The sequence below is a fragment of the Lepus europaeus genome, chromosome 4 (genome assembly GCF_033115175.1).
Source record: "Lepus europaeus isolate LE1 chromosome 4, mLepTim1.pri, whole genome shotgun sequence".
NCBI classification, from domain to species: Eukaryota; Metazoa; Chordata; class Mammalia; order Lagomorpha; family Leporidae; genus Lepus; species Lepus europaeus.
The window spans coordinates 53,601,190-53,615,030 of NC_084830.1; the positions used below are offsets into that span (position 1 = coordinate 53,601,190).

Here is a 13,841-nt window from a genome sequence, read left to right on the forward strand (position 1 = left end):
TCTCCCTTTAAGTCCCTTAACAAGTCTTTTAAATAAGCTGGTGCCCTGTAATTAGGTGCATATACATTGATAATCGTTATATCTTCCTGTTGAATGGATCCCTTAATCATTATATAGTGCCCCACTTTGTCTCTCCTAACAGTTTTTGTGGTAAAGTTTATGTTGTCCGATATTAAGATGGCTACGCCCGCTCTTTTTTCATTTCTGTTGGCGTGGTATATCTTTTTTCAGCCTTTCACTTTCACCCTGTATGGATCATTGTTGGAAAGATGAGTTTCTTGTAAGCAGCAAAAAGATGGGTTTTGTTCCTTAACCCAATCAGCTAATCGGTGTCTTTTAACTGGACAGTTCAAGCCATTAACATTCAATGTGACTATTGAGAAGGAGTAACTTTGCCCTGCCATTTGCCAAAGATATTTTCTAATATCTGGTTTGAGATTCCTGTGATCTTTTGCTGTGAGGTTTCCTTCCTTTACCTTCTTTCATATTGGTGACCATGTTTCTGTGTTTCTGTATGTAACACATCTTTAAGCATCTTTTGCAGGGCTGGACGAGTGGCGTTTGTCTCCCTTTCAACCCCACTGAAGTTACCTATTAACTTAAGCAATAACCACTACTAACATTTGATATTTTGGTTTCTAGACTTCTTCATATTATTTGTTGATATTAATACATATACTTAAAACACACACATATACATACATTTATAGTTTTGTTTTTCATAAACATAGGCTTGTGTTAAACATATTTGGAATCTTGCTTTCTCTTCTGACAATTTTATATAGGATCATTTTCTCTGTTAGAACACAGAATTGTGATTTTCAAACTGTTATGGGTAAGAATGAACTGTGGTTTTAATTAGAAATGTATGCCCAATAATTCAATATGCCTGGATTGAGGCTCAGGGATCTCCATAACAAAAATCCTAGTGATTCTGATGCAGGTGATCATTGTAGCACAATTCGAGAGATACTAACAAAAATGTATCTAATTCTGTTCATTACTGTATATTCAATATTTAATTTTTAATCATTTTTGATTTATTGATGAATGATTAAGTTTTCATTCTTACAAATCAAGACAGCAGTGAGGCCGGCGCCATGGCTTAACAGGCTAATCCTCCGCCTTGCAGCACCGGCACACCGGGTTCTAGTCCCAGTCAGGCCCTGGATTCTGTCCCGGTTGCTCCTCCTGCCCAGCTCTCTGCTGTGGCCTGGGAGTGCAGTGGAGGATGGCCTAAGTCCCTGGGCCGTGCACCCCATGAGAGACCAGGAGAAGCACCTGGCTCCTGGCTTCGGATCAGCAAGATGCGCTGGCTGCGGCGGCTATTGGAGGGTGAACCAACGGCAAAAAAAAGGAAGACCTTTCTCTCTTCTCTCTGTCTCTCACTATCCACTCTGCCTGTCCAAAAAAAAAAAAAAAAAAAGACAGCAGTGAATATTCACTTCTGTAGTAGTATCAAGTGAACAGTTTGTTTATACATAAAGATTTTCATGTCAGGATGCATAGTTGTTTTTCTTGCAGTTGAAACAAGATTGAACAGATCAGTTGGTTACTATTTAGCACAAATTAATATATGATCGTCATGATGTGGATTTGGAGCCACATGACATTAGAATTGCATATACTGGTATTTAAAAATCTGATAATGTGGGGCTGGTGCTGTGGTGCAGTGGGTTAATCTGCCTGCAGCGCTGGCATCTCATGTGGGTGCCAGTTCTAGTCCTGGCTGCTGCTCTTCAGATCCAGCTCTCTGCTGTGGCCTGGGAAGATAGTGGAGGATGGCCCAAGCAATTGGGCCCCAGCACCCACATAGGAGACCTGGAAGAGGCTCCTGGCTCTTGGCTTCGGATTGGTTCAGCTCTGGCCATTGCAGCCAGTTGGGGAGTGGACCAGCGGATGCAAGACCTCTCTCTCTCAGCCTCTCCTCTCTCTGTGTAATTCTGACTTTCAAATAAATAAATAAATCTTTAAAAAAATCTGATTATAAGATGCATGCATTGCCTAGTATCTTTGAGGATTGTTTAACTTTTCCACAGCTATTCTCATAATTAATGGTTAAAGTTTCCCTAAAATGGGGCCTTGGAATAAAGGAAACACTTAAGGAAACATTTATTATAATTCCAGCTTGGGTTCTAGGCAATTTGGTTCTTGGAAGTGACTACTGACACAGATTCAAACCAGAAGTGAAGGTTAAATCAGAGCCATAGGTCACTAGACCTCATGAATGTGTAGAAATCACCAATTTTTTTCCCAATTGGTTATTTGCTTTCTTGCTTTAATCAAAAAATTCAAGTTTTGCAACAGTAGGCAAAATACTAATGGTTTCCTGCCTTTCCATTACCAAAAATAAATCCTCATGCTCTGGAGTCTACTTCTAATGGAGCATTGTACAACACAAATGTGGCTTTTCCCCCAGGGTCTCATGTCTGAACTGCAGGCTATCTTCTCTCCCATCACATCTCATATCACTGGGCCTGTAGGTAGGAGTGAGAGTGATTTTCTTGGTTATCATTTCTGCTTTTTCCATCCCTTCCTTTCTTCCCTACCCCCCCCCCCCCCCAGCTTTGAATTTCATTCACCAGAATTTTATGCTAATTATTTCCCTCTGTTGCAGCTGTCTACCGACTTCCGGGTTGTAGTTCCTCATCCCTCAAGGATGTTGGTTGGCACCTTGCCCATTGTTATTCTCCCTGTACTTTCACTGTCCTAATTCTTGGTTATTTCAGTATGCTCAGAGATTACCATTCATATTCTCAGGTATACTCCAATAATTGCTTTCAATCTGCATTATCCACTCATTGCTTAGTCATATCCCAGGCTTTGTCAGCAACATTTTTGTTTTTAACCATAGCACTGTTTCCATGTAAACATCTCTTTCTTAATTCCAGCTCTATCTTTCAAGTTCACTCTCTTTAGTAATGTAAGTCCAGCCATCTTCAAACTCATGTGGGTCAGGAAGGAAGGGGTCTTATCTGGGGCCTCTACAAGGCTGTAATAAAGCTATCATTTGAGGGTGTGGTCTTATCTGAGAATTGGCTGGGAAAGGACCCAATTCCTTACTCAGGTGGTTGTTGGAAGAGCTTGGTTCTGTGTAGGATATTGGACTAAGGGCCTCAGTTTCTTGCCAATTGTCTATTGAATGATGTCCTTAACCCTTTGCCATGTGGTCATCTCCATATACAGCTCATACTATGTCGAGTCTCTGTCTTGCAGGAAAAAGTCTCTTTCAAAGATATATATTATGATCCTAAGTAAACTAATCACATATATCCTATTACCTTTGCCTACTTTGTTGACCAGGAGAAAGTCACAGGTTCTATCCACATTCAAAAGGTGGGTTTTACACGAGGCAATGAGTACCAGGATGCTACTCTATGTGCCCATCGTTGACCAGTTGTTCACCTGTCTTTGTCATTCTCATTACTATTAATGTAGAATGACACTGGTCAGTACATTATGGTCAAACTAAAATAATAATCTTCTGAAGTTATAGACTATGTAGTTATAAGTATCTTAAATCAATCACAATACTTCCAAATTGTTTTTTTTTAAATATTGTTCCTTTTATGGGTAAGTCAATATGTTTTTTAAAATTAAAAAATTCCATAACATGCATGCAAATATATGTGAATGCACACACAGTTTAATAATGATAATAAAACAAATATCCATACATCCACCATCAAGGAAGGAAAAATCACCTGGCTAGTGCCTGTGAAGTCCTGTGTGCATCCATGTATTACTATTTTCTTTCCAGTTTAAAAGCTGATCTTTCTCCTGAAATTTCTGTTAATCATCTCTTTCTGGTTCTTTATTGTTTTCAGGGGACATTTCTATTCCTAACTTAAATATCATTTTTGAGGTGGTTTGTTGGGCTGCAGATTAAGCTGTGTTTTGAGATGCCAACATCCTATATTTTAATTCCGGTTCAAGTTTTTGATACTCTGCACTTCTGATCCGGGTTCCTGTTAATATACCTGGGAGGCAGCAGATGATGGCTTGAGTACTCGGGTTCCTACCATTTAAGAAGGAGATATAGATGGAGTTCTTGGTTCCTGGTTTTAGCCTGGCCCAGCTTTAGCTGTTGTGGGCATTTGGGAGGTAAACCAGGGATGGAGGATCTTTCTCTCTCTCCCTTTCTTGGTCACTCTGTCTTTATAAATGATTTTTTATGTAAAAGAGCAAGAGTGAGAGCAGGAGAGAGAGAGAGAGAGAGAGAGAGAGAGAGAGAGAGAGAGAGAGAGAGAGAAGAGAGAGAGAGAGAAGAGAGAGAGAGAGAATGAGAGAGAGAGAGAGAATGAGAATGGCATCAAAGGCAGGGGTGGGCCATACTGAAGCCAAGAGCCCAGAACTCCATTGGAGTGTCCCACATTGGTGACTAGGGCCCAAGCACTTGGGCCATATTCCATTGATTTTGCAGGCACATTAGCAGGGAGCTGGATTTAAAGCAGAGCAGCTGGACCTTGAACTAGTGCTCAAATATGGAATGCTGACATCGCAAACAGTGGCTTAACCTGCTGAGCCACAGTGCCAGCTTCCACCCCCTCTATCTTTCAAACAAATTAATAGATACATCTTTAAAAATATATTGTTTGCTTTGCATCTAATTTGATTTTATATGTAGTGTGATCATCTTATTTTACTCCATGATTTGAATTTAATATTCTTACATATTTATGGAAAGCTCTGGCTATTTTTTTCTGTATACTATATAATATCCACTATTGGAATAAATTGTGATTTTTGTATCTATTCTACTGTTGATAAATTTTTGAGTCTTCCCATTTTTTGTTACCAAGAGCAGTGAGCTTTCTAGTAGATGTTTTCAGTAGTACATGCTCAGGAGTTTCTCTCTGCCATTTAGGAGTGGAATTACTGGATTATAGGCTATGTGCATGTTCAACTTTCTCAATAATGCCTGGCTGATATATAAATAGTTACACCGATTTACTCTCACACCTGTAGTGGAAGAGTCTTTTTTCTTTTTATAGAAGTTTCCCAAGAGTCAGCTTAAAAAGACTTTAACTCATCAGACGGATGATGATTGGAATCAGTCACTTCAAAATTAAATGCCCGAGAGTAGAAAACTGACAGCTAGAGTAAATTTTTCTGGCAAGTGGGTAAATTTAAAATAAAGTTTAAGATTATAAACCTTGAAAAAGTTTAATTAAAGTTTAGAAGAGATTACAGAAGAAATGTTGAGGAACTAAAATTCCCCTTTCATGTCCAATACCAATTAATTCTTCTCCTCTTCCATTTTCTAATTTATAAGCCTACTTCTGTTTCATTGATGGTGCTGCTACAATTTTCTGTGTGGAAGATATTTTAAACCACAAGGGATAAATTTGCTAAGCAGCAAACTTGTGAAAATGAAGCCTAGTTCACTGTTTGCAATAATTGGTGGGATTTCTAAGCCCCTGATGAGGATGGAATTGGGAGATTAAGCAGAATTTGAATCTGTTGGAAAAGAATAACCTTGAATTTTAAAAAGCATATAGAACATTAAAACAAGGTCACATTATATCTCTTTATTCTCTTCACAAAAACCACATCATGTGCTAAAATTAAGTTTTAAGTTTAATGGCGATATCATGTATTTGGGAATTTTTTCCTCAAACTTGTGCTCTTCACACTTTTGAGACTAATGGACATATTGACATTAATTGCATTGGAAAGCATCTGAAATTTAAAGATTTTAATACTCTTCACTAGATAGCTATAAAATGATTTTGTTGCATTTTATCTATTTGACTCTTCACTCTAACATTTACGTGCATTGAGTAAATTTTAAAGTTTCTACTCCTCATCTCTTATCTGATTCTATCTTTTCTTGAGTTGACTGAGATCTTTTTATTTTGGGGGCTGGTGAAAAAGGGAAGGTCAAGAAAAGAGGTATAGATAGGAGAGAGGTAGGGAGAAAATGAGAAAGGTGTGTTATATATGTGTACAAGGGGGTGGGTGAGAGAGAGGGAGAGAGAGAGAGAAACATATAGGGGGAGGGCAGAAGAGTGGCCATTGATGGTATTGAACTACCATTATCCCTACCAGAGAAATTTCTAATATTAAGATGAGAAATTTTACCTAAGCACCTGAAAAACAAAAAACAATCTAAAGCAAAATTTGTAGCCTAATGTTGTTTGGGGGCCTGCAATCCGAGGGCAGCAAGAGCGAAAGAAAATTGCCATGGGGTGGGAGAATGAGAGCAAATACAAAGTAGTTTGTTGCCCACCAGTTATGTCCTTGTAGTAAACCTTGGCCACATAGGACATGGAAAGGTCATTTGGAATTAGTTTATCTTAGAAAAATCCATGGGATTGAAGGAGAGACAGGGGAAGGAATTGACACCTTTCTGTTTTCTCCTGTTTCTCACTGGTTAATGTTTTTCCTCCAAGGCATTAATCAGACCAACCCTTTGTGAGCAGCTGCTGGAGAAGTCAGATCCCATGCTCCATGGTGAGTGCTTCATTTGAACTTTAGCATTGTGGGAAAAGCCAGTGTCTATGGGTCACATAGGCTTATGCTTGGATTTGGAACTTCAGCTCACACCAGGAAGTGGTTGGAAACAACCAGTAGTTTTAAGAGAGAAGCTGATTGTGTAGTCTGGGGCCAGATGCTTGAGTTGATTGCCTAGTGCACTGGACTGGTTCAGCTATGATACCTACAGGTTAGTTTTTGGAGAGACTGGAGTGGCTCCTCAAGTGGCCTTGAAATTGTTTTATTTAACTCACTGCCCTGATCATCTCAAGAAAATTAGTATCAGGATTCAGAATACATCCCTTTTGTACAACCATCACTTATGAGGGGGTCTATGCAATTTTTTTTTTTATTTGACAGGTAGAGTTATAGACAGTGAGAGAGAGAGAAAGAGAGAAAGGTCTTCCTTCCATTGGTTCACCCCCCAAATGGCTGCCACAGCCAGTGCTGCGCCGATCCAAAACCAGGAGCCAGGTGCTTCCTCCTGGTCACCCATGTGGGTGCAGGGGCCCAAGGACTTGGGCCATCCTCCACTGCCCTTCTGTGCCACAGCAGAGAGCTGGACTGGAAGAGGAGTAACTGGGACTAGAACCCGGTGCCCATATGGGATGCCAGCGCAGCAGGTGGAGGATTAACCAAGTGAACCATGGCGCCAGCCCCTATGCAATTTAAAAAAAAAATGTTTAAATTTTAATTAGTTTTTAACAGATTCAAAGTGATTTGTAGATACAATTCTAAGAATATGACATTCCCTTCCTCCCACCCTCTCTCCTTTTCACCCTCTTTCCTTCTTTTTTGTTTCTTTTCCTTTTTTTTTTAGTTTTTGAAATATATTTTAAATTTAAATTACAGTAAAAAGGTTTATACATCATTGAATAAGAAGTTTAGTGGGGCATGGTGGGTAAAGTGGCTGACTGCAGTGCTGGCATCCCATGTGGGCGCCGGTTGGAGTCTCAGCTGCTCCTCTTCTGATCCAGCTCTCTGCTGTGGCCTGGGAGAGCAGTGGAAGATGGCCCAAGTGCTTGGTCCCCTGTACCCACATGGAAGACCTGGAAGAAGCTCCTGCCTCCTGGCTTTGGATCGGCAATTGGCTGTTGTGGCCATATGAGCAGTGAACCAGAGGATGGAAGACCGATCTCTCTCTCTCTGCCTCTGCCTCGCTGTAACTCTGCCTTTCAAATAAATAAATAAATCTTTTTTTTTAAAGAAGTTTAGCAAGTAAAAAAATAAAAAGCCTAGTGTAGAGGGAATATAGACAATGGCTATAAACAATAACTTAATGGAAAAATGACCATTTCACCCAGATACAGTAAATTTTAAAGTAATCATTGATTATTAAACCTATACTAGTGTAAAATTCTTAATAATTAGTTTGACAAAGTTATAAAACAAAGTTTTACAAAACTATATTTACAGCAGTACTGATACTCACAGATATTTCTTTCTTTTTTACTTTTTAAATTAGAACTCCCACATATAAGGGAGAACATGTGGTATTTTTCTTTCTGAGTCTTGCTAATTTCACTCAACATTGTGTCCTACAGTTGTCTTCATTTTGCTGAAATAGTAGAATTTCATTCTTTCTTACAACTGAATAATATTTCATTGTGTATGTATATCACATTTTCTTTATTTATCTGATGATGGACATCTTGGGCGATTACAAATTTTGGCTATGCTGACAGTGCTACTGTTAGAAATGATAAACAATTCAGTAAAGTTGCAGGTTACAAAATAAATATACAAAAAACAGTAGCTTTTTGTGTACTAATCATGAACTCACAGAAATAGAAATCAAGAAAGAAATCCCAATCATAATAGCCACCAAAAATCAAATACTTTGAAATAAATTTAATCAAATAAGTGAAAGATCTCTACAATGGAAATTTTCAAACATTGATGAAAGAAATCATCAAGGACACAAAACATTGGAAAGATATTCATTGCTCACGAATCAGAAGAATCAATATCATTAAAAGTATTTACTATCTAAATCAATCTACAGATTCAATGTAATCTCCAGCAAAATATCAAGGACGTTCTTTACAGAATTGAGAAAATCAATCTAAAATTCATATGGAATGACAGAAGATCTAGAACAGCCAAAGCAATCCTGAACAAGAAAAATCAAGCTGGAGGCATCACAATACCTGACTTTAAAGCATGCTACAAAGCTATAGTAATTAAAACAGCATAATACTGGCATAAAAACTGATACACAGATCATTGGAACAGAATAGAGAGCCCAGAAGTTAAATATATGCAGCCAACCAATTTTTGACAAAAGTGCTTAGATCATACGGTAGAGTAAGGATAGTTTCTTCAACAAATGGTGCTGACAAAACTAGATGTATATATGTAGAAGAATATACAAAAATCAACTCAAGATGGATCAGAGCCCTAAATTTAGGACCTGAGACTATGAAGCTGCTGGAAGAAAACGTAAGACAAACACTCCAAGTCATTATTGTAGGGGATGACTTCTTGGACAAGACCCTCAAAGCACAGGCAACAAAAGCAAAACTAAACAAATGGGATTATGCTAAACTCAGAAGGTTTTGCACAGTAAAGGAAATAATCAGTAGAGTGCAGAGAAAAATATTCGCAAACCACCTATCTGACAAGGGCTTAATATTCCAAATGTATCAGCAACTTAACAACAAAAAAAAGCAGTCCATTTGAAAATTGGGCAAAGGACTTCAATTGACAGTTCTTTTTTTTTAAAGATTTATTTATTTATTTGAAAGTCAATGTTACACAGAGAGAGGAGAGGCAGAGAGGTCTTCCATCCGATGGTTTACTCCCCAGACAGCCGCAATTGCCGGAGCTGTGCCGATCCGAAGCCAGGAGCCAGGAGCTTCTTCCCGGTCTCCCACACAGGTGCAGGGGCCCAAGGACTTGGGCCATCTTTTACTGCTATCCCAGGCCATAGCAGAGAGCTGGACAGGAAGTGGAGCAGCCGGGTCTCAAACTGGTGCCCATATGGGATGCTGGTGCTTCAGGTCAGGGTGTTAACCCACTGCGCCACAGCGCCAGCCCCGACAGTTCTTTTTTTCTTAAAGATTTATTTATTTATTTGAAAGAGTTACAGAGAGAGAGAGAGAGGTCTTCCATCCCCTGGCTCACTCTCTACTGGCCGCAATGGCTGGAGCTGCGCTGATCTGAAGCCAGGAGCCAGGAGCTTCTTCCAGGTCGCCCACGTGGGTGAAGGGAAGGGGCCCAAGCACTTGGGCCATCTTCTACTGTTTTCCCAGGCCGTAGCATAGAGCTGGATCAGAAGTGGAGCAGCTGGGAGTTGAGCTGGTGCCCATATGGGATGCCGGCACTGCAGATGGCAGCTTTACCTGCTACGCCAAACTGCCGGCCCCAGTAGACAGTTCTTAAAAGAAGAAATACAAATGGCCAAAAAATATATGAAAAATCCACAATAGCCATCAAGGAAATGAAAATCAAAACTACAATGAGATATCACCTCACCCCTGTCAGAATGGCTAAACTCTGGGCTGGCGCCGTGGCTCACTTGGTTAATCCTCTGTCTGCGGCACCAGCATCCCATATGGGTGCCAGTTCTAGTCCCTGTCCCTGCATGGGAGACCAGGAAGAAGCACCTGGCTCCTGGGTTCGAATCGGCGCAGTGCCAGCCACAGCGGCCATCTGGAGAGTGTACCAACGAAAGGAAGACCTTTCTCTTGTCTCTTTCTCTCTCACGTCTATAACTCTGTCAAATAAAAAAAAAAAGAATGGCTAAAATTCGAAACACAGAGGGTAACAAATGCCCGTGATGATGTGGACAAAGGGGAATGCTTATATATTGGTGGGAATGTCTGTGTAAACTTTTATGAGGTGACTTCTTCTTCAGTGGAGAGAGTTGGAATAATGGAACCAATAGAAAGGTAAGTAACAGATTGGTCCTTGAGAGTATAAATTTAATTTTTAATTAGCGTGCTTATGTCTCATATTGCAGCTATTCTTGGTTAGGAGAAATAGTTCATGGACCAAGGGTCAGGTAGTGTCTGGGGGAGAGACTGAACTAACATTGGAAATGCTTCAGAAAAGGACTTACTGTGAAAGTATAAACCAGTAAGGCCAAGGCAATCAAGACTCAAATTGCCAGTGTAGCCAAGGATTTCATTGGATGGGGGGTTTTGTGTGGTGGGATTTGTAGGATGACATTCCAGAGATGGTGATGGAGTGAAGTCTGACGGGACTATTAAGGATTCTTTCATGGTAGCACCATGGACTTGGGATCCAGCCCTCAGAAAAGTAGACAAGTGGGATAGAACTCCAGGTCAGCTTTCAGTCTTTAGCTGAGTACTTGAGTGTAGCAGAAATGTAGCAGAATGAAAGTTTCCAGGGACCGAGTTAAATATTAGGCTACAGACTGAAGGAAAAAGGGGAAAGCAAGACTCCCTCAGGAGTCCTAAGGACATGCTGGCGTACACTGACATATTGCATACTAAGGATTCTTAGAAAATGAATTTTTCTAACCGAGTGAAACTAGGAAATAACAGGAAAATGACATAGGAACAAATGATTGGAAATATGCATATTATCCTTTGCTACTTGAAACATTCTCACAAATATGTTATAGGAAGCTGACATTCATTTGGGGGAAGGTGATATCTGAAGATTTTTAAAAATTCAATATTGTGTATCTCAAAAACACATGGAATTCTTATAGCAAATCTGTGCTACTATGATTTGCTTTCAAAAAGTACCTACCCTTCTCTTTTCCAATTTTGGTTATAGTGTCAAAAAATTTTTGCTGGTATGCTTGGATGCTCTGACAATATTTTGTATAAGAATCTTCATCATGTCCTCAATCAGTGTTTTCACTTTATTCTGTATTATTATTCCATGTAAAGATAAGAATTTTGCTTGCATATAGACCATTTGAAAGCAGATGGAATCAATTTTAAAAAAACCCTTTTAGCCAATTGTAAAGCATATTATTTGTAAGCTCTTTTTGTTTTCAATTTAATTTAATTTATTGAAGATATTAAATATTAAAAGACAGAAAGCTTCCTTTAAAAAGCATGGTTGTAACTTTTAATGTTTTCAAGCAATCATTTCCCTTCTGATTAAAACAGAATGGAATTACCTCCAAACACAGAATTCGTGACAACAGGCGTTCAGATTTGTGCCCAATCCCCAGTGTCCTGCTTCTACGAGTTTGCAATCTTCATTTCAGCAGAAGTCCCTTTGAAAAGTTTTCTGTCTCTGGTGTCTGCTTTCACGTACTTTGCAACTCCACATCTTCCTCTGGCAGCTGTTTTCTCTGCTCCAGTGCCTTCTTCATCTTTTTATCTATTCTCCCTCTTCTCAGATCACAGCCAGTCACAGGCAGAGCAGCTTAGAAACCAGCAGAGTGGCAAAACAGAGCAGCTGTTAGGAGAACAGAGCATGACGTTTGAGAGTCAAAGAGGGGAAACTCAAAACAAACAAACTGATATGCTCCTGCGAGTTAGAACATTTGACCTAGAAATATTTAGATGTACAACCATTCCTGAGATAGACAAGTCTGTCCAGCTTCACAAGTGGCCTCTGCCTCTGCTAGTCTTCTTTCCCATACTCACCTTATAAATCAGTGAAGAGAAGACCCAGTCTGTCTCCCACACAGGTTCAGGGACCCAAGGACTTGGTCCATCCCCTACCGCTTTCCTAGGCCATAGCAGAGAGCTGGATGGGAAATGGAGCAGCCGGGACTGGAACTGGCGCCCGCCCTATGGGATGCCGGTGCTTCAGGCCAGGGCGTTAACCTGCTGCGCCACAGTGCTGGCCCCCAAAGATTTTTTTTTTTTTTTTTCATTTGAAAGAGTTACAGAGAGAGGTAGGGCCAGAGAGAGAGAGAGAGAGAGAGAGAGAGAGAGGTCTTCCATTCTGCTGGTTCTCTCCCCTAAAATAACCACAATGACCAGAGCTGAGCTGATCTGAAGCCAGGAGCCAGGAGCTTCTTCTGGGTCTCCCAAATGGGTGCAGGGGCCCAAGGACTTGAGCCATCTTCTGCTGCTTTCCCAGGCCATAGCAGAGAATAGGATTGGAAGAGGAGTAGCTGGGACTTGAACCAGCGCCCATATGGGATGCCAGTGCTGTAGGCTGGGACTTAAACCTGCTGTGCCACAGCACCGTTCCCCATATACATAGTTTTAATAGCATAGTGATACTTCCCACCCTACCTTCCCTCCCTCTCTCTCTCTTTCTCTCACTCTCACTTTTCTTATTTTTTTTTTAATTTTTGGTATGATATGCTTTTTTTAAAAGATTTATTTTGTTTGAAATTCAAAGTTACACACAGAGAGAAAGAGGCAGAGAGGGAGAGAGAGAGAGGTCTTCGATCTGCTGGTTCACTCCCCAATTGGCTGCAATGGCCAAAGCTGTGCTGATTGAAAGCCAAGAGCCAGGAGCTTCTTCTGAGTCTCTCACATGGATGCAGGGGCCCAAGGGCTTGGACCATATTCTCCTGCTTTCCCAGGCCAGAGCAGAGAGCTGGATTGGAAGTAAAGCAGTCAGGACTCAAACCAGCGCCCATATGGGATGCCAGCACTGCAGGCAGTGGCTTTACCCGCTACGCCACAGCGCCGGCCCCATGATATTTCAATTTTCCTTATAATCGCAAGCTTAACCCTACACGAAATAAAAAATGCAACAAGTAGTAGGTTGAAAAACCACTGTTCCTTAGGTGTATAGACAAAACCTATAAACAATAATCAAATCTCAAAATGTCAGTTTTGCTCATAAACATTATATTTTTTGCTACTTTGTATATTAGCTATCACAAACCAGGGAAAACATATGATATTTGTCTTTTTGGGAATGGCTTATTTTTTTTTTTAATTTTATATTTAGTAAAAATAAATTTCCAACGTACAGTTAATGGATTACAAAGGATTCCCCCCTCATAATTTCCCTCCCGCTCACACCCCTCCCATCTCTCACTCCCTCTCCCGTTCCATTCACATCAAGATCCATTTTCAATTATCTTTATATACAGAAGATTGATTTAGTATATATTAAGTAAAGATTTCATCAGTTTGCACCCACACAGAAACACAAAGTGTAAAATACTGTTTATAGCATTACTTCACATTGGACCATAATTTAAGGACAGAGATCCCACATGAGGAGTAAGTACACAGTGACTCCTGTTGTAGACTTAACAATTTGACACCCTTGTTTATGGCGTCAGTAATCTCCCTAGGCTCTAGTCATGAGTTTCCAAGGCTATGGAGGCCTTTAGGGTTTGCCAACTTTGATCTTACTCCGATAGGGTCATAGTCAAAGTGGAAGTTCTCTCCTCCCTTCAGAGAAAGGTACCTCCTTCTTTGATGGTCCCGTTCTTTCCACTGGGATCTCACTCGCAGAGA

General features: G+C 40.2%; 1 long non-coding RNA gene across 2 annotated transcripts in view; it reads left to right on the forward strand.

Moving 5' to 3' along the window:
* LOC133758344 (uncharacterized) overlaps positions 1-13,841 on the forward strand; it is a 335,969-nt gene that overhangs the window by 34,063 nt on the left and 288,065 nt on the right. For both annotated transcript variants that reach the window (XR_009865790.1, XR_009865791.1), the window contains exon 4: positions 6,396-6,456. This is a non-coding gene — a long non-coding RNA (uncharacterized LOC133758344). The remainder of the gene's footprint in view (positions 1-6,395; positions 6,457-13,841) is intronic.